Below are 23,561 nucleotides of genomic sequence, written 5' to 3'. Positions count from 1 at the left end.
CTGCGGCAGCAGGGAAAGCATCTACTATAATAGAAATTCTTTTTTGTTTCCTGTGGTATTCAAGTTTAAAAAAAAAAAAAAGTTAAAATAAAAAGCACTTTATGTTTTTCAAAAATAGGTTTTACCAGGGACAGTGTCAACGTCTTGCACTTTAAAACAAGCACTATTTCCCATGGGCCACTTTCTGGGACTATAGCTGGGCTGTTGGTACATGCCCGTGTCCAGCCACGGGGAGGGGGGTGTTGTGCTGGTCCTGCTGTCTGCGGTGTCAAAGTCTGTGGCCTCCTCCCCTGCCCCTCTGACGCTTCCCGTTAGTCCCCTTGCAAGGAAGGGTACTGACCCCTCAAGTGGGGCCTCCCGCAGAGTCACGTGTACCAGAAGCAGGCACATCTCCGAAGAATACAGTGGACGGTGGGCACTGGGTGTTTACTCTGTCCTGTCAACCAGCTGTTGGTGTGTTTTCAGTCTCCCTGTCTGTGCTCCAACTCAGCTCTCCTTCCTGCAGCCGTCAACGCGGCCAGTACAGACAAAAGCAATAAGTATTCGTGTGCGTTGTGAACGGTTCTGGCATATTTCTTGGTGTTGGTCTTCCTGTCCCCTTTTGACGACCTGGCGTTGGCCTGCCTGAGTGGGGTCCCACAGGATGGTGGTGTTGGCCGTACCTCGGTTCAGAAACATCGGGTTGAGCCACCAGGTAGCATGATGTCATGCTGGTGGGAAAGATGACATGTCTTTGCTCTGCCTGGCTTTGGTACAGTGTACCGAGGTCGTTCTCTTAATACAGCACTGATGGACGATGTCCCAAGTACAGTAGTGTAGATCTGCTGATCCACCATCTGGTGACAGGCGTACGTCTTCCTGATGGAACAAATACAGCAGGGTTCGCCTGTCCTTCACACAAGGTGTTACCGGTCTGCCTGTTAGTATAATGGCACGATCCGTCTGTCCGTTCACAAATGTCACGGAGTCGTTCCACCTGCCCTCCGTACAGTGGCATGAGGTTGGACTACCTGTCACAGGTATGATGACACGGAGTCATTCCACCGCCCTTAAAAACACCTGTTCTCTGCTGAATCCGTACCTGGTTCATACTGCTTCGCGGTGTCTCTGAGGACTAGGGATCCCTCCAGAAGGGTGCAGTCCTGTTCTTTGCCGTGTTACCCAACAGAACGATGCCGCAGTATCTTGATGCTCCGAGAAATCTTCAGAGCACCCTGGCAGCAATGGTAAAGGGGCAGGGAAAGGGTGAGGGCGCCCTGTGCTGGCGACACGCCCGGGAGAGGAGGCAGCAGCAGCCCGAGCGCTTTGCGGGGCACACTGCGGGCTGGGGGCCTCCTGAGGAGCGGCCGCCTGACAGTCGTCCCCAAGCCATGTCAGCTCATGCGTCTCTTCCTTGTTTTTATCACCATTTCCGTCGGCCGTCAGCACAAACGTGAAAATTCAGGGAAAACAAACAAATGCTTTTTGATAAAAGTAAATAGTTGTGATTTCCGATTCAGATATTTTTAGAGCCGATGCTATCTGTAAAAATCAATAACAATAATAATAGAGTCTATTTTACATATCAGGAAAGTGAACATGTTTAAATATAGCCATATATAGCGAGAAGGAACTTACCACCCCTTCTTCAATCGAGGCATTTCATTTGTTGGTTGAAGCAGATGAGAAGTGTACAGATTGGATATGACTTCTTGTTTCTTTCTTTTAAACTAATAACCAATTGGTGCAACTCTCCTTGTAACCAAAGGCCCTTTCTGCCTTGTGCGGTCACACAGGACCTGGCCCTCCCTTCCCCGTGTAGTTTGTCTGACCTTAAAGTAGCATTTTATTGAGTCACTTTTGAAGGACGATTTCAGAAGTATCATTAAGAACCTACCTTTTCAGGCTTACAAGCCAGAGTCCTATAGAGTTCTTATAGAAACAGAATAACTGAAACTCAGCATATACTATGCTTAGAAAGTATCGCATTTTGTTTTGGTTTTTTCTTTTACTTGTGTACGTATTGTGGGAATATAGCTTTTATCCTGTGCCCAAACTCAAAATAAGAGTATTGTAAGTTTTCCCAAGCCCCACCTGCCAAAAAAGGAACAAACCCCGATTTTTAATATGTGTCTACCCCTGCCTGTACCTGTGTCCATGCACTGGGAAATCTACCCGAGAGTCTCCACTGAGAAGCTGACCTTGACAGACAGGTCCTCATAGAGGAGAGGAAAGCATGGATTGGAGGCAAATCCCACTTTCATTCGGAGATCCATGACCCACCCATTCCTGAACCAATGAAAATGGGAAAAGGACAAAACAAAAGGAAACAAAAAAACCAAGTCAACCCAAAGAAACCAAACTAGGGGGCTCTAGCGGGTGAATGTCTGGTCCCTTTGGTGAATTCAGTGAAACTCACCAAGAACCCAGCGGACCACGGCTTCCAACTTCCACCATTATCAGTAAGGGCTAGGGACCAGGTCCCCTGTGTGATCGGGGGCATCCGCGACCCGCGGAGAGAGGAGGGCGAGCTCTGGAGGAGTCGGCTTTTCCACTTTTTTTTTTTTTTTTTTTTTTTAATCTTTGGGTAAAGAAAAACAACAGGACTTGGGTACAGTAGATTTCTCAGTGCCTTCTTTAGGAATTTTCTCTTAAGCACATTTAATGGGGAAAGAAAAAAAAGAGGACAGAACATTTGTCTCCGTGAAGTCCCTTTCTCTAAAAGCACTGGGGATCCAGAAGGAAGAAGACTGGGGGGACAGCCAAATCCCGAGGAGGCCCTCCCTTTCAACTCACCCGGCTTGCCCCCGCGTAGGGCTGGTGGCGGCCACAAACTGCCAGACTGATTCCCAGCTCTCCTCCTCCGCGTCTTGGTGACTGTAGCTTCGCCCCTGCCCTTTCTCCTAATGAGACCCACTCTTCGGAGGAGAAAAACAGCAGCAACAACAACAGCAGTATTCTCTTCTGTGAAACTGTGATGTATTGATGTGTGTTACTATTGTACATTTCTGTCTTGCTCCAAGTCACGGCTGGAGTGTCTAGTCCACGGACAAGGGGAAATGGAAATTTTACCATGGACAAGGGTTCACAAGAGCCAGGTCTCTCTCTTTCCCCCCCCCCCCTCTATTTCTCTCTCTCTCTCTCCTCCTGCTCCCCACCCTTTCCTTATTTCTCTGCCAAGAGTCCCACAGTAACATAACCCCAGGCTTCAGCATCCATTAGATAATTTTAGATAATTTCGAATGCAGTGAGATTGTAGTGAAATGCCTCTAGGGCATGATCCTTTGTGAGAGGGCTTTTCCAGTGGCTGGAGGAAGAAGGGGTCACCTCTGCGGCCCCCAGGGGAACAAGAGAGAGCCTCCAGCCCTGAGCTCAAGGCCCCCCACCGCCACATACACTTCTGGTTTCTCACCGCTTTTATGACAACATACAAATCCTTTCACTCAGCCAGGGAGACCCAAACCAGCCTGGCTACGCCCCCAAAATGAAATTTACCTCTTCACTTTCTGTTGCCACGTTTCTGGCTCTAGAAGTATCGGATGCAGGCCTACATCGTAGGACATCCAGAGTAGTCTATTTTTTTGTTCAGATAAAAAGTATATAAATATGTGTGTGTGGTTAGCAAATTTGTAATAGGGCTATTCAGTCTCATTGCTTCTTTTGTAATACAGAGTAACATCTTGGGAATTTTTATGGTTGGTCATTATCATAGCTGGTATTTTCTGGGTTTTTTGTTTGTTTTTTCCATTTCCTCCCATTGCCCCTCAGGCTCTCTTTCTTCCTTTTGGACCTGACTTTCTGGCGGTGGGGAAAGACTTCAGGCTCTGACTTCCTCGTGCAGGCATTTCCTGACACTAGGCCTAGAGTCTGTGGACACTGTAACTTTCCTCGTTCTGTCTGTGTGTTTCTCCTATTTATTGTTCTTAAGATTCCAGGGCATGGAAGCAGGAGGGAGACCCAGGGGAAGCAAGGCTACCGATGGCCCTCAAAATCGGGATGGCATGTTGGCTGGCTCAGCTCCTCCTCCCCAACCCTGCTGGCATTTTGAAGACTGAATTTTCTCATCTCTGGAGATCTTAGGACTACAAATCTCACGCAAGCAAACTTCCCACTGAGGTCCAGAACACACCCAAGCCCCTCTTGGCTGGCCTGTTGCCATGTTCAGCGACCCACTCCCCTGTAACATCAGTTGGATCTGAAGGCCAGAGCATTTTCAGGTTCTTGCAAACCTCAGAGAACATGCTGGGCCTCAGATCTCATCAACTTCTTACTGGTTCCTCATTTTAATCCATTTGCAACATCCTCACAAAAAAAAAAAAAAAAAAAAATCCCAAAACAAAAAACAAAAAAACAAACACAGTAAACAAGCTTGCAGCCAAACCATGCAAAGACACGTTCCCAAGAACCTGCCGTCTCATCTCCCCATCCCTTCCAGCTGCCTGGCTCCTACCACCAGAGACTTCTGGCAAGGGCAGTGGTGTTTTTCCAGTTTCCACTTATCCAGGCACTGGGGAGTTTTTGGACTGTCCTGATTGATTCCACCAGGCAGCTTCCAGCCTTGGGCAGGCCGAGGACATCTCACAAAGCAGGATCTTCAGCAGAAAGTGATTCTCACTCCTCAACTCATTCAGGAAGATGAAGAAAGGCCAGATGATCTCCCACTTGGCATTCATTTCTAGGTGTTCATACCCCACCTGACTCGCTATCAGTTTCAGGACTCTGGCCTCCTTCCATATCAGAGTTCTGAGCTGAATCTGGACCCCCATGGCAGTGAACCATCCCCTTGGATAAACCCCAAGAGGAAACCAAGGACGAATGTATTACTTTGGACTCTGCCTCTCATCAGAGTTTTCCCACTCCCCCCAAATTCCTGCCTGGTACTCTCATTTGAACCAGAGCCAAATAAAACAGATTCGATTTTTACAGACTTTTGCACAAGAACAAAACAAATTCTCTCCCAGGAGTTTGCCAGGTTTGATGCCCAGATAAGCAAATAACTCTATCCGGTGGCTGGTTTCATCTAAAGAGAGATTGGGAGGTTTGGGTTTCTATCCACTGCCCCTGCTTTTGTTTTAACCTGGAATTTCTCCTGAATGTCCCCAAATGCCGACTTCAAGAAATGGATTTTCAAGGGGGTCTGGTGAATCCAGCAGTCCCTCATCTTTTTCTTCCCCTCCGGTTCTAACTCTCCATTCCTCTCTCCAAAGACCCTAAAAAGATCTAAAGCCTGGCCAGGATGGGGGAAGGGGCTGTTCTCCTGAAGGGGAAAGATATGCCTGCAGGATGACTGAGTGAGTCTCTGAAAGTCTCTTTCCTGTAATGAACGAAGTGGTCTATTTCAGCTCCGATTAAGAAAGTAATTCTCATGGGCAGGGCCGCCTTACCATGGAATTCGGTGCCATGTTGGGGAATGAGCTGCTTTGAAAGAGGCTAGAGGATGCACAAAATGGATGTTGCTGAGGGACCCTCACATTGCATGGCCACTAGACTGAACAACGAGGGAAATCTGCACCCCTTTCCCCCTGGGGAGGTGTGTATGTGGTTTGAACATCTGGGCACAGGCTCGAGGCATTGAGGCAAAAGCAGGGAGCACAATTAGCAGGAATTCAAATTCTAGGATTTGGAGTTTTCCGCGAGGGGTGCCAGGGAGGGAATTGGCAGCAGGACACCCTCCTTCCTTTCGGCTTCCTACCCTGGGCAATTTTAATGACCCCACCGATCACTCATCTAACCCGTCCCCAGTGCCCTAACAGGCCCAACACTGGGTGGGATGAGGCTTACGCTACCCTCCCCAAACCAGCCAAGGAGCAGTCCCGTCTCTGGCTGGTCGTCTCATGGTGCTTCGGCTCTTCTGCCCAGACCCTGTGCCCTCTTAAGCCTGAGGCTTTCTGTACACGAGATGCAATTATCTTTTATCCACTAGCCAGCCGTCGAACTGCCCAGGCAACAGCTAATGGCACCGTTCCAAAAGGGCTTTTTTTTTTTTCTTCTGGCAAATAAAACAGAAAAATCGCATTCAAGACATCTGAAAATCTCCACCCAATAAAGTTTAAGTCCAGAAGGACCAAAAGAGAGAGGCCACTGTAATCTGATTTTGCAGCCAGACAAGGCTTTCGCTGCCCAGGTTCCCACATCCGTAGCCCCTTCCCCAGTCGGTCTGGAAACTGCCTTGTCCAAGGAGAGCATTTGACACAAGAGGTTGTAAAATCCCCCTCCCCCAGTTGTGGGTTTGGAGGAGGTGGGCCTTCATCCTCAAGGCGACCCCAAGTATAGGCAGTTGGGGGCAGTTTTATTATGAAGTGATGCTGGACGGTAAGATTGCAAGGACAGACTGAGCTTGCACTTTCCCCGGAAACACAATGAAACAAAAATCCAGTTCCCAAGATCCTCCTCTGAAGCTCTGTCCTGCAGAATTATCTCAAGTCAGTGGCTACAATGGCATGACAATTCTGGAAAATGAAGGAAACTCCCAATTCTGTCTCATTAAGATGCTCTCAAGGGTCCTGCGTGGATCATCCCACACTTCTTGCCTCCCTGAGCTAATCCAAGTTTGGAAAACAAGCAGGGAAGCCCAGGAGAAGATGCCCAAGAGATTCGGACTTCTCCGAGGCTTTGGCTTGTGGCTCCCTGGTCTGCACTAGGGTTTGGGTCTCTCCTTAGATAAGCTTGACATCAAAGCCCCCTGTGCCAAGTGGGTGGGGAAGAGGAAGATCAGCAGCTGCTGAGCCGGGGGCAGCCAACCTGTTTGCTCTCCAGACCTATCCCAGCTTCAGTCCAAGGCCAAGGGCTGGGAACATCATTTTATGGGCCAGAAACTCGGGGTTACCCCCCCAGTATATGCCCGTGGCACATACAGGCACCCAGCTGGTGTTTTTTTGGAGTGAGTGAATGTGTAAACGATTGACTTCTGAGTGAGCGAATGCAGAATTTTATCAGTTCCTGCCAGGCTTGGGGTATTGCTAACTGGGAAGGAAGGAGAAATGGGGGGCCCCTCCCATTAAAGCCTGTAACTCCACCAATGCCATTTGGCCTTTGACTCAACTGGGGGCCATGATGCTATCCAAATTTGACATTTGTCTGCCCTAAGGTCCACAGTCTTCTCAGAGCAGCACTTCCTGGGGCCCCACAGGCCATCTCCATGTTCTTTCCTACTCTCCTGTCTTGCATTTTCAGCCTCATGTTCTAGTCTAGCTCACAAGGAAGGGATTTGCTGGGGGCAGGAATTTGGGAGCTGACATCTGGAAACTGGATTGCATTCCCTGAGCCATGGGAGTCCAGCTGGAAAGGAGGGCAAACCTGCCCTCCACCTTTGAGAGCTAATGGGTCTTCCTTTCTTCTGACCCCAGTGCCCCCAAAGGTAGCATGTGCCCCAATTCCATCAGCTCTAAGACCCTCTGTCTCTCCCAGGAACCATGGTGTGAGGTTGAGGCTTTTCTGCCAGCAAAGCCATTCTGATCACCCCACCATGATGGGGGCCAAGCCAATCACATTAGCCATAAATGACCAATGTCCTTAGCCACTCTTCTTGGGGTCACATTTGTGGGTCCTGTTCATCTCTGGTCAGTTGATGTCTCTAGTCCTTCCTGTAAAAGTGAAAATGAACATTGTGTGTGTGTGTGCCTGTGCACACGCACACACACGCACACATACACAGACACACCTACACACACAGAAACCAAACAACAAAAAATTTGTGTCTTTTTATGCATGTGATGAGATGAAATTGTGACCTCCAGCTGCTGTCCTGTCTTGTAAAATATGTCCAAATGTTCAAGAATTTCTAAGCAAATGGTCCTTTAACAAAGTATGCACAGTTCAATAAAAAGGTATGGAGAAAACCAGCGTGGTGGAGTTTGTGTTATTTTGGGGAGGGCATAGGGAGATGGGGATGTGAAGGTCTGCGGGAGAGGCTGAATCGGGGACCATGGGGGGCAGCACTAGCTTCTTTTCTTCCTGAAATAGAGAAGGTCTGAAAATGTAACAGGCTTGTCACCCCAATATGCAAGCAGTGGCAACGTTTCCCCCACACCGGGTGCCGTGTGCATGGACCAAAGTCTAAACTCTGGTTATCTGGCTCTCGTGTTAACTGTACCTGGGCATTCTTGGCCCCACCACCTCTCATCAACACGCCCCAGGTGCCTACAAGAGTCACACACCCGACTCTGGCACTCCATCCACCTTCTCATCTTTATTGTTCTCTGTAGCACTGCCTCGGCCACACTGTATTTTATCTACACATTTTGTTTACTGTTGACCTCCCTTCAACAGAACATAAATTCAAAAACTGGAAAGCAAAGAGAATAAAGACTAGGGAAAAACAAACAAACAAATCCCAGAACAGCAAATCCAAGGACCATGTGTATATCTGTGTGTGTGTGTGTTTTATTTTATTTTACCCACCCAAATAGTAATATACCATAAACACGGCTCTGCAGATTGCTTTTGTCATTTCAGAGATCTTGAAGATCATTCTGTATTTCTGTATTAATGCATGAAGAGCTTCCTCATTCTCTTGGGAGCCTGTGTTGTGTTCTGTTGTACGCAGTAATTGCTAGTCTCCTACAGCTGAGCATTAAGGTTGCTTCCAAACTTTTGTGATAACAAACAGTGCTGAAATGAATGGCCTGTCAGCGGTTCCTGTGGGCTCTGCCTCCAAAATAGATTTGGAATCTGTGCTGCTCACCCCTGCATCGCCGCCGTGTGGGGCCACCCCATCGCTGTCTACCGCCTCATGATTGCGATGGCCTCCAGACCAGGCTCCCTGCTTCTACCTTTGATCAACGTTCAAGCTCCTCTCTGCACAGTGGCCAGAGGGATCCTGTCAAACTGTCAGTCTGATTATGTCACTTCATTGTCAGAACATTCCAGAGGCTTCTCATCGCATTCTGAATAATATCCAAAGTCCTTGGTGCTGTCTGCAAGGCCATACGTCCCCTAGCCCCACTGTCTCTTTGATTTCAATACCCCCTGCTTTCTCCTGAGGCTGCGTGGCTCCATTATCACTGGCCTCCTCACTGTTCCTCAGACATGCCCTGAGTGGACTCATCTGATGATCCTGCCCCCTTCCAGTCCCCACCTCTGAATCCTCAATCCTCTTGGATCAACTGTCTGATTACTCTTCCCTTCCCTCACTCCTCTTCAGACACATTGGCCACCATTCAGTTTTCCAATACACCAAGCATGCTTCCACCCCAGGACCTTTGCACTGGCTGTCCTCTATGCCTGGAACATCTTTTCCAGACTGGCCTCATGGCTCATTCCCTCACCACCTTCAGGTGTCACCTTCTTGGCATCCCCTTTATCTGACAATCCTGGTTATAATGGCAACATCCCCTACCCACACACATACCTCTCATAGTCTGTCCCCTTCTGCTTTATTGTTCTCCATAACACCATCTCTGATACACTATATTTTATTGTTTTCCTCCCTCTAATAGATGATAAATTCCTCCCTCCAGTAGAGCATAAATTCAAAAACTTATAAGCATTGAGAACAAAGACTAAAAAAACAGAAGATCCAAGGACTGTGGGACAACTATAAAAGGTGTGACATCTGCATAACGGGAATACCAGAAAGAGAAGAGAGAAAGGAACAGAAGAAATATTTGAAATGAAAATGACTGAGAATTTCCAAAACTTAATGTCAGACTAAACCACAGATCCAGGAAGCACCAAGAAGCATAAATTTCCCCAAAATAACTCCACCAGGCGTGTCATTTTCAAACTAGAGAAAAATCAAAGATTTTTTTAAAAAAATCCTGAAAGAATCCAGAGGAAAAAACACCTCACCTGTAAAAGACCAATGATAAGAATTACACCTGACATCTCAGAAACCATGCAAGCAGGAAAAGAATGGAATGAGAGAGGCAAGTGTTGAGAGAAAAGAAAGGAAAAAGTCCAGCAACCTAGAATTCTATACCCTACAAAATTACTCCACAAGAGTGCAAGAGAAATAAGGACTTTCTCAAACAGAAATGGAAGGAACTTGTTGCCAGTTGACCTGTCTTACAAGAAATGTGAAAAGAACAACACATCTTCAAGAGGAAGGCTTCCAATTAACAGATTAAGATGTCTGACGCACTGGTGTGAAGAAAAGTGAAACTGGGTAAAGGGGGGGGGGCAAAAAAATAGCACCCACTTAATAAGGCTGGCATAAAGATTAAATCAAATGATCCATAAGGTTCCTTGTATAGAGGTGGGCACAGGTAAGTGTTACACAAATGTTGGCCACTGGTGTGTTTTCAGTGTTGGCTCAGGGGGCGCACATGTGTTAGAGACCCTAGGGCACTGCTCCCCTGAAGTTTACAGCTTGGGACAGCATTTTATAAACTGAGCCGGGACCACTCCTGCAGGGGTTCTTAAACTTTGCGTTCCCGGGACCCCCAGGTGGTCTGATAAACCCCATCCATGCACACCCTCTCAGAAAAGTAATTTTAAGTGCATGAAATATGACACATAAGTTTACAAAAGAAACCTACTCTATTGAAATGCAATTATTAAAATATTTTAATGATGTGATACAGTAATACATGTGTTTCTTTATTAACAAACAAGCAGATCTCTCAGTGGGTCTGCTAATGACCAAAACGTTGAGAGGGGGAAGACGGCTTTAAGTCATCTGCAACAACTATAATGGAACACAAAATCATCTACAATTTGTATCAGTGACAACATCACAAGTACTGCAAATACTAAGATGATTTGATGCCTGCAGTTGGCAACTGAAGGAAGTGTTACAGGTCAGCTGGAGGTCAGTGAAAATAAATAGAGGGAGATTTGTCTCCTGCAAGCTCACAGACCCAGATTACAAACCTGTGTTACGGGACTTCGCAATTTATTTCACGGGTCACGACTGTTACTTTTTTAATGAAAGAACAACTTGGCTGGAATAGAAATAGAATAGAACAGAACAGAATAGAATGCATTGCTCATAATATAAGTACAGATTCATGCAATTTCCATTTCAATTGTGTGTGTTACAGGTCATGATGCAAAATGTACTTCTTCCTGCAATTCAGAAATAGCCGAGAAGCAATGACATGGGAGAGAGCAGGCCCAGCACAGCCACTACCACACTGCAGGTGCACCCATCCTTGCCGCTTCCTCCAGGCCCCATCTGCCCTCCTGCCCACACACAAGAACACACACGGGCTCCAAAAACGCTGCGTTGTCAGGAGTCGCCCAACTGTTTCCCCCCTCTCCTCGGGGAGAGGAGCAGGTGTGGTGATGCCCATGTCCTGAGCTCATCGCCTGTCTGGGGACATGCCCCTCCTGATGGCCACATGTCCCCAGAGCAAATATTAGGAGAGCTTTTGTGAAAAGCCAGCTGGCAGCATGTCTGAAGGTGCCAGGCTGCAAAGGTTCGGGCCTGAATAAACTGCCCGAGAGGAGACACTACAGGGGACGAAGGCTGGGCAAGTCGTTTTGTGCTTTTTCTGGAGGCGTGTCCTTCCTATTGCCAATCCTGAATCTGGAAGGAGAGAGTTTGGGGGAGGACACTGCAATCAGAAAAAGAAAAATTTCTAAGGGAACCTACTCTCTGGTCTCCCGAGCGGAAGGGAGACTGACACTGGCAGAAGGGAAGTTGCAGGAACAAAGGACCCGCTTGTCAAATGGGTTGGCAATTTCCCTTCTGTGCTAATGAGCAGGAACTGGCTGGAAGAGAAAGATGGGCTTGGGGGGCAGGGATTCATCAAGCTGCAGCTCAGTCTAAGTGATGGCAAAGAGAAAACTTAGGGTCTGAAGCATCTGAGCTCAAATTCTAACTACAGCACTGCTTTGCTATGTGACCCAGGGCCAGTCCTTTTCCATCTCTGGATCCTGGTTTTCTAGTCTGTAAGACGGGAAAATAATAGTGTCCACTTCAAGGGGCTGCTGGAGGGCTTCGAGGAAAAGAAGTAAATTGCTTAGCCCAAAGCTTGGCATCCAGTGAGCACTCCATAATGGTAGCTTTCACTGTTCTTATAATTTTTTTTTTTAAAGATTTTATTTATTTATTTGACACAGCGAGAGAGATCGCAAGTATGCAGAAAGGCAGGCAGAGAGGCAGGCAGAGAGAGAGAGGGGGAAGCAGGCTCCTCGCCGAGCAGAGAGCCCGATGTGGGGCTCGATCCCAGAACCCTGAGATCATGACCTGAGCTGAAGGCAGAGGTTTAACCTACTGAGCCACCCAGGTGCCCCTGTTCTTATAATTTTTATCACCACTGCAACCTACAGCCTACATGCGTTCTTTAATGGAGAGCTATTGTCTAGCTGAGCTCCTACCAATGCCAGAAATCACAGAGAACATGAAATCACACTCGTCAACACTCACCAAGCATTTACTGCGCGTCAGGCCCTGTTCCAAGCCCTTTACGTGATTTGCTAATTAATTCTCAGCAACAACCTATGAAATTATCATCATGGGTATCATCATAAAATGATCATCACCAACAACCCCGCAAGATGACCGTTATCCTTATTGTACAGATGAGGAACTATGTCAGTTTTCTATTGCTAAAGTAACGAATTATCCCAATGCTTAGGGGCTCCAAACAACCATAAATATTTATGATCTCACACGGCTTCCGTGGTTCAGGGGTTTGAGAGTGGCTTCGCTGCGTGGCTCTGGAAGGGACTCTCTGATGAGGTTGCCGTGAAGGAGCCGGCCAGGACCCTGGTCTGAAGGCCCAAAGGCTGACTTCCAAGATGGCGCCCTCACATGGTTGGCAGGTCGATGCAGAGCTGTTGGCAGGAAGCCTCGGTTCTTCCCCACCTGAATTTGTCCATAGGGTTCCTTGAGTGTCTTCACATCCCTCTTGAGGGCTTCCTCGGGGTGAACGATCCAACAGAAAGACAGAAGCTATGGTGTGGTTCCCCCCAACTGTTTTATTGTGACAAAACATACACCCCATAAATTTTACCATCCCCAGTCACTTTTTTAGAAGACTTTATTTTTGAGTGATCTCTACGCCCAACATGGGGCTCACACTCATGGCCCTGAGATCGAGAGCCACATGCTCCTCCGACTGAGCCCGCCAGGTGCTCTCCCAGCCATTTTAAGCGCACAGTCCCGTGGCCTTAAGTCCGCTCCCACTCTTGCGCAACCAACACCACCATCCCTTTCTGCAGAACTGAAGCTCTAAACCCATTAGACGCTAACTGTCCGCCCTCCTTCCCCCAGCCCCTGGCAACCACCATTGCGATTTCTGTCTTTACAACTTTGACTCCTCTAGGTACCTCCTATAGGTAGAATGATAGAGCATTTGGGTTTTTTGTGTGGCCGACTTACTTGTTTTACTCACCATCATGTCCCCAAGGTTGTCTCGCCTGTGTGCAGAATTCCCTTCCTTTTTTTTTTTTTTAAGAGTTTATTTATTTATCTGACAAACAGAGATCATAAGTAGGCAGAGAGGCAGGCAGAAAGTGAGAGGGAAGCAGGCTCCCCGCCGAGCAGAGAGCCCAACGCGGGGTTCCATCCCAGGACCCTGAGATCATGACCTGAGCCGAAGGCAGAGGCTTTAACCCAGTGAGCCACCCAGGCGCTCCCACCCCTTTTTAAGGCTGATAAGTCTACTGTCACAATGTGTTTTTCTTATCCAGACTTGGAAGTCACGCATACTGCCTCTTCTGCAGTATCCTCTAGGCCACACAGGTCAGCCCTATTCACTGTGGCCCCGGGGTGACCCAAAGGAGGGAATACGAGGACATGAGCATCACCAGAAGCCATCTTGCAGGCTGGCCACTGCCGAACAGAGGCCCCACAGGGTTAGTGGATTTACCCAAGATCCCACAACAGGCAAGTGACAGACCCTGGACTCGAACCATGACATGCATCGCTGTGTGACCACTCTATAGTATTGGCAGCCCCCCAACCCACACCTCAACGTGGCTTCCACTGGGGAAGGAAAAGGTCCCTGGTGGGGCAGAGACTGAGTGGAAGGTCAGGAGGCCTGGGCTGGAGTCTGCGTTCTCGCATAATTCACCATGTGACCTGCGTGAAAGGGTTATGCAGGGAAAATCTCTCTCTCGCCCCCTCTGGTCACCACCCAGTTTCCCTTCCCAGAGGCAGCTACTCCTACTAGTTGCTCCTTGAATTATCACATTACTTTCTTTTCTTTTTTTTAAGATTTTATTTGTTTATCTGACAGACAGAAATCATAAGTAGGCAGAGAGGCAGGCAGAGAGAGAGTGGGGGAAGCAGGTTCCCTGCTGAGCAGAGGACCCCCCCGCCCAACCTCCGATGTGCGGCTCGATCCCAGGACCCCGGGATCATGACCCGAGCTGAAGGCAGAGGCTTTAACCACTGAGCCACCAAGGCGCCCCACATTACTTTATTTTCTTAAACCAACCTAATTTCCAAGGACCTGCTAAGCAGGAGAGATCAGTTCAGCCCCTTTTGGGTCTGGGGAGCCTGGGTCTTACCAGTCACCAAGGCATAGACGGTGGTGAGGGGGCGGGGCCTTCCAGGTCTCACTGGTCTAACCACCTCAGTGACTCTGGAGGTGTCCCCTGCCCCAGGCATGTAGAATCCTTGGAGCCAAGGAGAGGAGCTGGGGTTTGAACCCAGGTCCGGAGCCCAAGCTCTTAAGCCCTTCATTACCTCCCAAAGTTCAGATCCTTTGCTGCATTTGGAAAAATATAAAAAATGCAAGCACACAACTACCCAAAAATGATGAATAGCACTGTTTGTCCCTGGAATAAAACCCATTACTTAAAAACGTAACTGCGGACAGCGTGGAAATGTTAAAAATTCTTAAGCTATAACGTAAAGTTAAATATAAATAAATTCTAGACGCAGCTGAGGCACTACATCTTTTAGGGAGTTCTGTTGATCCTTCAAAGGCAGGATCAGGTGGGGTGTTTTTTTCCTGGCCTCCCACAGCCTCCTGAGCCTACACCGCTGCAGTCCTTGTGACAGGAAGCTCTACCTTCCTGTGACTTCAGTGAGCTGCTTAACCCAGCAAATGTGGGAGCAAGATGGCCTGGGTTCAAATCCTGACTCCTCTACCTTCTGGCCGTGTAGCCCTGGGTAAGGTATTTCAACGCTCCGCGCTTCATGAACTGGTACTAACAAGAGCTAGTTCCGAGGACTGTGGTGTGAATTAACGTGTTGGAGCTTGGAAAGCCTTGTCAGAGTCAATCCTGTCTGTTTGGCACTGCGTGTTAGTTACTGTTTGTGACCTCTCTGCACCAGAGTGTAGACTGCGAGATGCAGAGTGACTGAGGATCGTTACTCTAGAGGGATGGGCAATCAGGGAATGCCTCCCGGAGGTGGTGACTGTGAGGCAAGATCTGATTGACAGTAAAGAGCCAATCACACAAAGAGCTGGGAGAACAGCGTTTTAGGCAGAGGGCACAGCAGGGACAAAGTTCCTGAGGCAGAAATACTCTCAGGAGGTCAGCTTGACTGCAGAGGGATATACAAGAAAAGGTGGGGGGGGGGGGTAGGAAGGAGGCAGGAGAGGTCAGCTGGGGCCCATCCCACAGCGCCTTGTCAAGCAGGGTCACTCACTTTGAGCAGTGGGCAGCCACCGGGGGGTGGTTAAATTTGGCAGTAACACAATCGTTGCCTCCAGGAGCCCCCCACATGATAGGAGTGGTCCCAGCCGGAATCGACACACATCTGCTCACCCAAGGCAGCGCCTGGGTTCAGCCTGGAGCCGCTCAGCCCGGGAGTCCCCACCATCCATCCTTGTGTCTGACTCCCTGCAAGCTGGACTCGAGGCCCCATTAATATAAATGAGGTCCTTTGCAGACTCAATTTTCAAACGAGTCCAGACGTTCAAGATCTCTATTCCAGGAAATGCGAAATTTATGTAACGAAAATTAAAAGAGAAACTGGGGAAGTGGCTTCTTAAGTGCCTACTTCCCAGCTCAGCGAGCCAGGTCTGCGCATCTGGCAGGAGGTGGGTGAAGGCACCACCGGGGGCTGCTGGGGGTCTCTGACCAGCCAGGGGGCAGGGCGCGTGTTGGCTTCAGGCAAGGGGTGAAGCCCCCAGACCCACCTCCTTCCCCCAAAAAAAGAGCCACAGGAGTAAGAGCTCCCGTTCACTGCTTCGTGCCCAGCCCTGTTCTAGGCACTTTACGCACACTGGTCATCACATTACCCTCCCGACGACCTAATGGGATGGGCACTACTATTTTCCCCATTTTAGTTGAGTAGACAGGCTCGTATTGAAGAAATGACTTGACCAAGGTCACAGAGCAAAATGATAGCTAATTTGGGACTCAGGCCTTTTGTCTATTATCCCCACAGACCCTCGTCCAGGGCTCAGAAAATGTGGAATGGAAGAAAAGCTCAGGAATCAGGAAGAACTGGGTTCAAGTCCAAGCTCCACCTACCAAACTGCTGTGTGACTCTGGACAAGCCACTTACCTGGCTGAGACTGTTTCTTTATCAGCATAGCCCCTTCTCCATGGAGTTCATCTCTGAATGAAAGGAGATAATATATAAAGATGCTAAGCACAGGATTTCAGATGCCCTCTCAAACTGGCTTAGTTAAAAATTCTTAAAAAGTAAGCTCTTAGAACTAGAAAGTCTTAGGGTAATGGCTTCAGGTATGGCTGGATCTAGGGGCTCTAAAAATGTCACAAGGACTCAGTTTTTTATCTCTCTCCATGTAGTGGATCCTCACTAGGAGCTCCAGGGTTATAGCTTTTTTACAGCTAAACATTTTGGTGGAGAGAGAGCTCTTTTTTCCCAAAAAGGCAGCCAAAGAACCATAATTCACTCTGGAACAATGTGGTCACGTGCACATCCCATAATCAATCACTATGGCCAGATGGATGGACTATGCTGATTGGGCCACCCCTGAGCTAGGGGGAGGGGTACAGAAAGCCCAGGTTGAACCAACCAGACCATGAGGGGGACAGGCGAGTTACCCTAAAAGAAAACTGGGGGTGACGTTACTGGAAAGACAAGGAATAAATGCTGGACCAGCAGGAATGCCAGATGGGACTCCTACCACATAGTAGGCCCTAAATAAAGATATATTCCATCAAATGAACAAATATCTCCACCAAAGGGTGGTTGTAAGGATAAAATGAAATAATTTATGCAAGTCCTTTCATGCAGTCAGGACTAAGCAGATCTTATCTCCACGGAACAAGAGGTGCCCGAACTGGGTTTGGATTCTGGATATGTACTGATAAGCCCAGATGCTGGAAGAAACCGGAAGGAAAGGCTTCCCTTGCCTCAGCTGGGCGTCCCTCACATTCATCTTCCATCCCCGGGGCAGAGGAGGGCCAGGACCAGGGTAAGGAGAGGGAGGCACTCACCATGCCATAAAATGGAGGGGGGGTTGTGCACCAAAACACTCAGTAATCGAGAAAAATCCTATTTTTTGTTAGTTTCAGAGGTAGAATTCATCAGTTGCATATAACACCCAGTGCTCATTACATCAAGTGCCCTCCTTTTTTTTTTTTTAAGATATTATTTATTTATTTGAGAGAGAGAGAGAGAATGAGCAAGGGAAGGAGCAGAGGCAGAGGAAGAGGCAGAACCCCTGCTGAGCAGGGAGCCTGATGCGGGACTCCATCCCAGGACCCTGAGATCATGACTGGAGCTGAAGGCAGACGCTCCAAAGACTGAGCCACCCAGGCGCCCCTCTAGTGCCCACCTTAATGCCCATCACCCAATTATCTCTCCCCACCCCCCACCTCCCCTCCAGCAACCTTGTTTGTTTCCTAGAGTTTAGCATCTTTTATGATTTGTCTCCTTCTCAATTAAGATAAATCCTATTTTTAAAAAATCAATATAAGACAAAAGTCCATGATAAACAAAATACTAGCATTTTAGATAAAGATATATCCATATAGGGGCGCCTGGGTGGCTCAGTGGGTTAAGCCGCTGCCTTCGGCTCAGGTCGTGATCTCAGGGTCCTGGGATCGAGTCCCGCATCGGGCTCTCTGCTCAGCAGGGAGCCTGCTTCCTCCTCTCTCTCTCTGCCTGCCTCTCTGCCTAATTGTGATCCCTCTCTCTGTCGGATAAATAAATAAAATCTTTTAAAAAAAAAGATATATCCATATACACACATTTACATATTACTTATACCCAAATGTCCAGACTCATGAACATACAGACATTTTCACAGGCATGTTCTTACAATATTTACTTATAAATATGCACAGGGTCACTGCACGGCACATGTCCAGGATGCCCCCATTCCATTGCAATCCACAGGGATGGCATCCCCTGAATTACACAGGCACAATCTCTGTGGCTAAACTCAGCAGTCCCATGTACGAAAAACATGTACAAACATCTTCATCCGTAACGACCCATATACACTAAATGGGTGCCACATAACACCACACACATGCAGACTTACCAAGAGATACAATGACACAATACAATCTCATACATGCTCACTTTCCTGCCTCAGGGCCTTTGCACTGGCTATTCCCCTGAGCTTAGGATGCTTTTGCCGTAGTTAATCTTTTGCCTCCTTCAGCTTGTGCCATGAGGGGTACCACTGTCTGAAATTGCAACCCCCACTTTACAGTCCACATCCCCTGACCTTGCTTTCTTTTTCTCCTTAACACTTAAAACCATCTAACATAGTATGCTTCCTTTTTACCGTATTTAATGTCTATCTACCCTGCTAGAATATCAGCTCTACGCAAGCAGAGATTGTCACCTGCTTTGTTCTCTGCTGTGTTCCCAGCCTCTAGAACATTGCCTGGCATCCTAAGGGATGGTCTATATTTGTTAAATGAATGAAAAAAACCAGGTAAGTGGAGATTCCTGAGAACGACTAAGACCAAACCCCCACAGCCATAGGAGGAACACAACCTGAAGTCACATATAAGTTGATTTCCAGAAATACCAGGTACATTCTAAGAGTATTCTCTCATAAAAAAAAAAAAAAAAAAATTAAGTCATCTCTACCCCCAACATGGAGCTCTGACTCACAACTCTGAGATCAAGAGTTACATGCTCTTCTGACTGGGCCAGCCAGGTGCCCCTTCTCATTTAATCATCGTAACGACCCTACAAGGAACTACTGTCCTTGTTCACTTTACACTGGATGGAACTGAGACACCAAGAGGTTAATTCTCTTGCACAAAATGTCACAGTGCAGAAGGTTTCAAGGCACCTTGGCTGCATACAGCCCCGACTCTCCCTGACACACACCACACCCACACCCACACACACATGCGCACACCCACGCACACACACACGCACACATGCACATGCACACGCACACACATGCACATGCACACGGACATGAACTTATGTAGTATCTATCACCAGGCTCTTCCAGCCTTTAGACAGCTCTCAGAAACAAGACTTCCCCCATACTGGGGATTTAGGGTCCCCTCTCCTCTGCCAGTCCCCATGCCCATTGTCTCACTGCATCCCAGCCAAGTAAAAACCTCCTCCCCAGTGAGGCAGGAAGCTGTAGGCTGACCAGTTGTCATGGAGATGGCCCCAGCTCCTGTAAACAGTCTTGCCTCCTAGCTGCCTGGCTGGCTCACTCTTAACCACTCTCAGAGGCTGCTCCCTGGGCTTCCTCCTCGCTTGAACCCTTCTGGGTGGTGGGGCGGGCCCAAAGCTCCAAATGTCCGCCCTGTTGCCACCTGGGGGCCACAGGAAACTTGGAAGCAGGACACCTACATTCCTCCCTCCTCTCCCTCCCTTCCCTGGGCTATATGACCCTGGGCAGTCACTTCCCCACCTGCCCCTGCTTTATGGGAAATGTCACAAGGAGTTAACAAGTTTAGTCATTCATTCAACAAATCATTATGGAGTACCTACCACATGCAGGGCCATGGTCTAGGTGCTGGGGATACAGAGCAACCAAGACAGACCAGGTCCTCTGGGAGACAGATGACAAGTTCTGAGAAGAAAATAGTAGAGATGAATGAGTATGACTGGAAGGAACAGGGCAGGGAATACTCTGCTTAAGGTGGTTGGGGGAGGCCCATCTGAGCAGGTGACATTGGAGCTGGGGCAGAATCAGAAGACAGCCATGCAAAGATACAGGAAAAGAGTATTCCGGAAAGAAAGAGCAGCATATGCAAAGGTCCTGAGGCAGAGGCAGAGGTATCTTGGCCTATTGAAGAAACAGAAGACCCTTCCTTCAAAATGATGTTGATAACTCTGAGGGTCTAGTCCGAAGGTGTGAACTCAGATGTATTACCGCATTTAAATGGCACAGCCGCCCTCTCTCATCATCCCCGGATGAGGAAATCAGGGCTCAACGAAGCAAAGTCATTTGGTTATTGCTATTATGTGGTAGAGCTGATTTGAGATGGCAGGTGAGGGAGAACCAACGGGGGGAAGGAAAGAATAAGAGAGGAGCAGAAAGACGAGAAGAACAGACGCCACCTCGGGCCTGTCCCCCAAGCTGGGCTGCTCTCGGGGCTCTGATGACAACCAGTGGAATCTGGGGAGGCCGCCCCGCCCTGGAGAAGGGCCTGTGGCATTTCTGAATCACGGTGCCATCCGCCCCGGCTTGGCTCCTCTCCGGCGATCCAATTACTAAATGCAGCCGCATTCTTTAAAAATGTCTTTCCTCTTATGTAATGCGATAGTGACAAACGCCAAGCAGATGGTGCTGTGACAAGCTTTCTCAGAGTTGATTAGGAGCCCATCTTTCAAAATTAATGTATGGGCATGTAAACGAGTTTCAGCTGGCCACAGAACCCCGTCGAGAATCCATACAAGACAAATTGCCTGATGGGTCGGCCACGCTCACCTCCTCCCTGGCCAGTGGCTGACGTGACAGGTGGTCAGGCTGACTTGTGGGCAACGGTCAGAAGATACCAGGTTTAGACGGAGTGGAGAAATATCCCAGCCCTCTCAAAAGGCCCCAAAAGCTGGAGGCTCCTCAATGGATTACCAAGACATTTTTCTCAAACTTCTACTTCTTCAAGCGAGCGGACCATCTCTCTTTCCGGAGGGAAACGGGTTAGTCACAAATTATGTCAGATGCTGCCAGAGAGCTGTTCCCACCACCCCCCCCAACCACCACCCTTCTTCCTCAGTGTTTAGGGATGAGATCATTTCATTCGGAGCCAATTATAGATGGAGAACACTGGAGATGTGCAAAGAATACTCCTTGGAGCCCTTCCCTCCCCCCATCACAGGCTGTACCCTGCCGCGATGGGCAGGAACAGGAGGCTGGGTGTCTTGTCCCAAGTTCAATCTCAGGGTTTGTGAAGGCCATGCATTCCTAAGCCACAGCTTGCGTCTGTTAAGCTAGGATGCGGGGCTGTTGGCTAAATGAAGCCTATAGGCTTTACAAGTTCAGAGCCGGATGAATCCGTGAAGATAATCCCTACATAGATGGGGAAATTGGGGTCCAGGAGGAGAAAGGGTCACACAGCAAGCTGGTGACAAAGCCAGATAGCCAGATAGTGGTCTCTGTACTTCCCATGAGAACGGTATCTGTTGTCTTGGGACCTGCCCAGCTCCCATTCCTGCTACCAGCACCCTGCATATCCTTTGGGGGAGCCATTCATCCATTCCCCATTCTTGGTCTAAATGGTTCAAGAAGGACTGGCCCCTCCCCTAGTTCCAGGGATATGCCCCTGGCACAGACCCAGAGCAGCCCATTGCCTACTGCCTGATTGGTTCAGGGATGAGCAGGTGAGATGAGCTAGGCAAATAAGTAGCAGCCCCAGGACTTTAGCTAAGGAGCTAAGTATAAAGCCATTGGAAATGAGAAGTGCTTGTCCTCTTGGTGATGCTAAACTGAGAGGAAGAAAGTCTGGAGCTCCCGGTAGTCATCCATACCCCACCAGAGGACTGCCCAAGAATAAACCCAACACAGAGAAGAGCAGGGCCAAAAGAAAATGATATGAGAGTTTCAACCTTTAAAACCCTAGATCCAGCCAAACCTGAAGGCAGCCCTATTCTCAATATTTTAATGGCATAAGTTAATAATTTTCCTTTTTTTGCTAAAGTTGGTTGCAGTGAGTTTGGTCATTCATCCTCCAAAGGTCCTTAGCTGTGGGGCAAGGTTCCAGAAGCACCACACTGCTTGACCCCCACCTCCATCCTCAACACATTTCTGATCTTTTTAAAGTATTGGCTGGTGGAAATTCCCTCTCCCTCCCTAGCAGATTCCCCCTCTCTGCAGAAGCTCCTGCAACACTCTCCAAAGGGAGGGGTAGGCAAATGTCCCATTTTATGACCCCCAAGAGATGGCTTTGCCTTCTGGGTACCCGTAAGCAAGCTGCCCACCACGAGGGCTTCTGCCTTCCTGTTTGGTCAAGGGCCCAGGCTCTGAGTCCAGTTTGAATCCCAGCTCCAGCATTTCCTAATCATGAGACCTTGTTCTGATGAGACCTTGTCACTTGACTCTCCTGAGCCTCAGTTTCCTCTTCTGAAAATGGGGAAAAGGTCACTTAACTTACAGTGCCTTTGAGGGGATTAAAACAGACATCGCTCTTAGGGTGCTGTAAAAATGGTACCTATGAGGAACTCCAAAAGGTCCAGACTTCAGAGCTCTGGCAATTCAGGCACTTAGACCTGGCCTGGGAAGACAGCAGCTAAACTCACAAAAAGATTTCTGCAAAAAAAAAAAAAAAAGAAAGAAAAAAAAAAACAGCCTCCTGTAGTCAAAACAAGTGCAGGGGCAGAGGCAGCAAAAGCCTGCTTCTGGGGAGCCCGGCCTTGTTGTGAGTCAAGCCGTGTCCTCTCTTACCTCCTGGCCAGTCCGCACCTCTCTCCCGTCTGCTGCCGCCGCAGCTCCTGCCCCAGACCGGCACACACAGGTGTTGCTCAAAAGCTTGCCCAGAGGGACGCCTGGGTGGCTCAGTTGGTTAAGAAGCTGCCTTCGGCTCAGGTCATGATCCCAGTGTCCTGGGATCGAGTCCCACATCGGGCTCCTTGCTCGGCAGGGAGCCTGCTTCTCCCTCTGCCTCTGCCTGCCACTCTATCTGCCTGTGCTCACTCTCTCTGTCAAATAAATAAATAAAATCTTTAAAAAAAAAGCTTGCCCAGTGACTCATTCACACTCCCAGAGAGGGCAACAGACAGTAATTCCCAGGAGTGCCCAGAGTCCTGATTTAGGAAGGAGGACTCAGCAGCCACATTATGTGGGCCAGTTCCTGGCCAGACCCAAGGCCAGCTGAAAGACATACCCCACCCCCAACTCCATCCTTGGAGCTGTGGACCAGCACCACTCCAAGCACAGAGCAAGCTGGTGTGTCGGGGAGAGAGGGGGACCCCAAGCCACCAACGCCCTCAAATTCACTATGCATCGCAGGAGAGCTTCCCAAAGTGGCAGTATCGTCGAGATGATTTTACACGAACCCAGGGTGGAGCACTAAATGACTGGCTGTAGTATGGATACGTGCTCCAAAATGCACGAACCTTGAAAACAGGTTACTAAGTGAAAGAAACCAGACACAGAAGACGGTTTGTACGATTCTATTCATATGAAATGTCCAGAATAGGCAAAGTCAATGGAAGCAAAATTAGATTAGTGGTTGCTTAGGGCTCGAAGGGTCTGATGAGTGAGGAACACCTGTGCCTGGAAGGAGATCCGTTTTAGGGAGGGACAAAAAAATACTCCAAAATCAGACCGTTGGATGTTTATACAGTCCTCATGAGTATACTGGAAAGGGCTGAATGGTACACTTTAAAT

General features: G+C 48.5%; 1 long non-coding RNA gene across 2 annotated transcripts; it reads right to left on the bottom strand.

The window, feature by feature from the left end:
- Positions 1–1,431: 1,431 nt before the first annotated feature.
- LOC132022011 (uncharacterized) lies at positions 1,432–22,857 on the bottom strand. 2 transcript variants are annotated; one of them, XR_009405484.1, is made up of 5 exons: positions 22,617–22,857; positions 19,721–19,802; positions 16,337–16,389; positions 2,776–7,562; positions 1,432–1,521 (listed from the first exon to the last, which is right to left on the bottom strand). It is a non-coding gene; the product is annotated as an uncharacterized LOC132022011 (long non-coding RNA). The 2 variants fall into 2 exon arrangements; XR_009405485.1 differs by lacking the exon at positions 1,432–1,521 and having other exon boundaries at positions 1,528–2,951.
- Between the last annotated feature and the right edge of the window lie 704 nt (positions 22,858–23,561).

This window comes from Mustela nigripes, chromosome 7 (assembly GCF_022355385.1).
Source record: "Mustela nigripes isolate SB6536 chromosome 7, MUSNIG.SB6536, whole genome shotgun sequence".
NCBI classification, from domain to species: Eukaryota; Metazoa; Chordata; class Mammalia; order Carnivora; family Mustelidae; genus Mustela; species Mustela nigripes.
The sequence above is the reverse complement of the archived record's forward strand: the minus strand, read 5'-3'. Positions and strand labels throughout refer to the sequence as shown.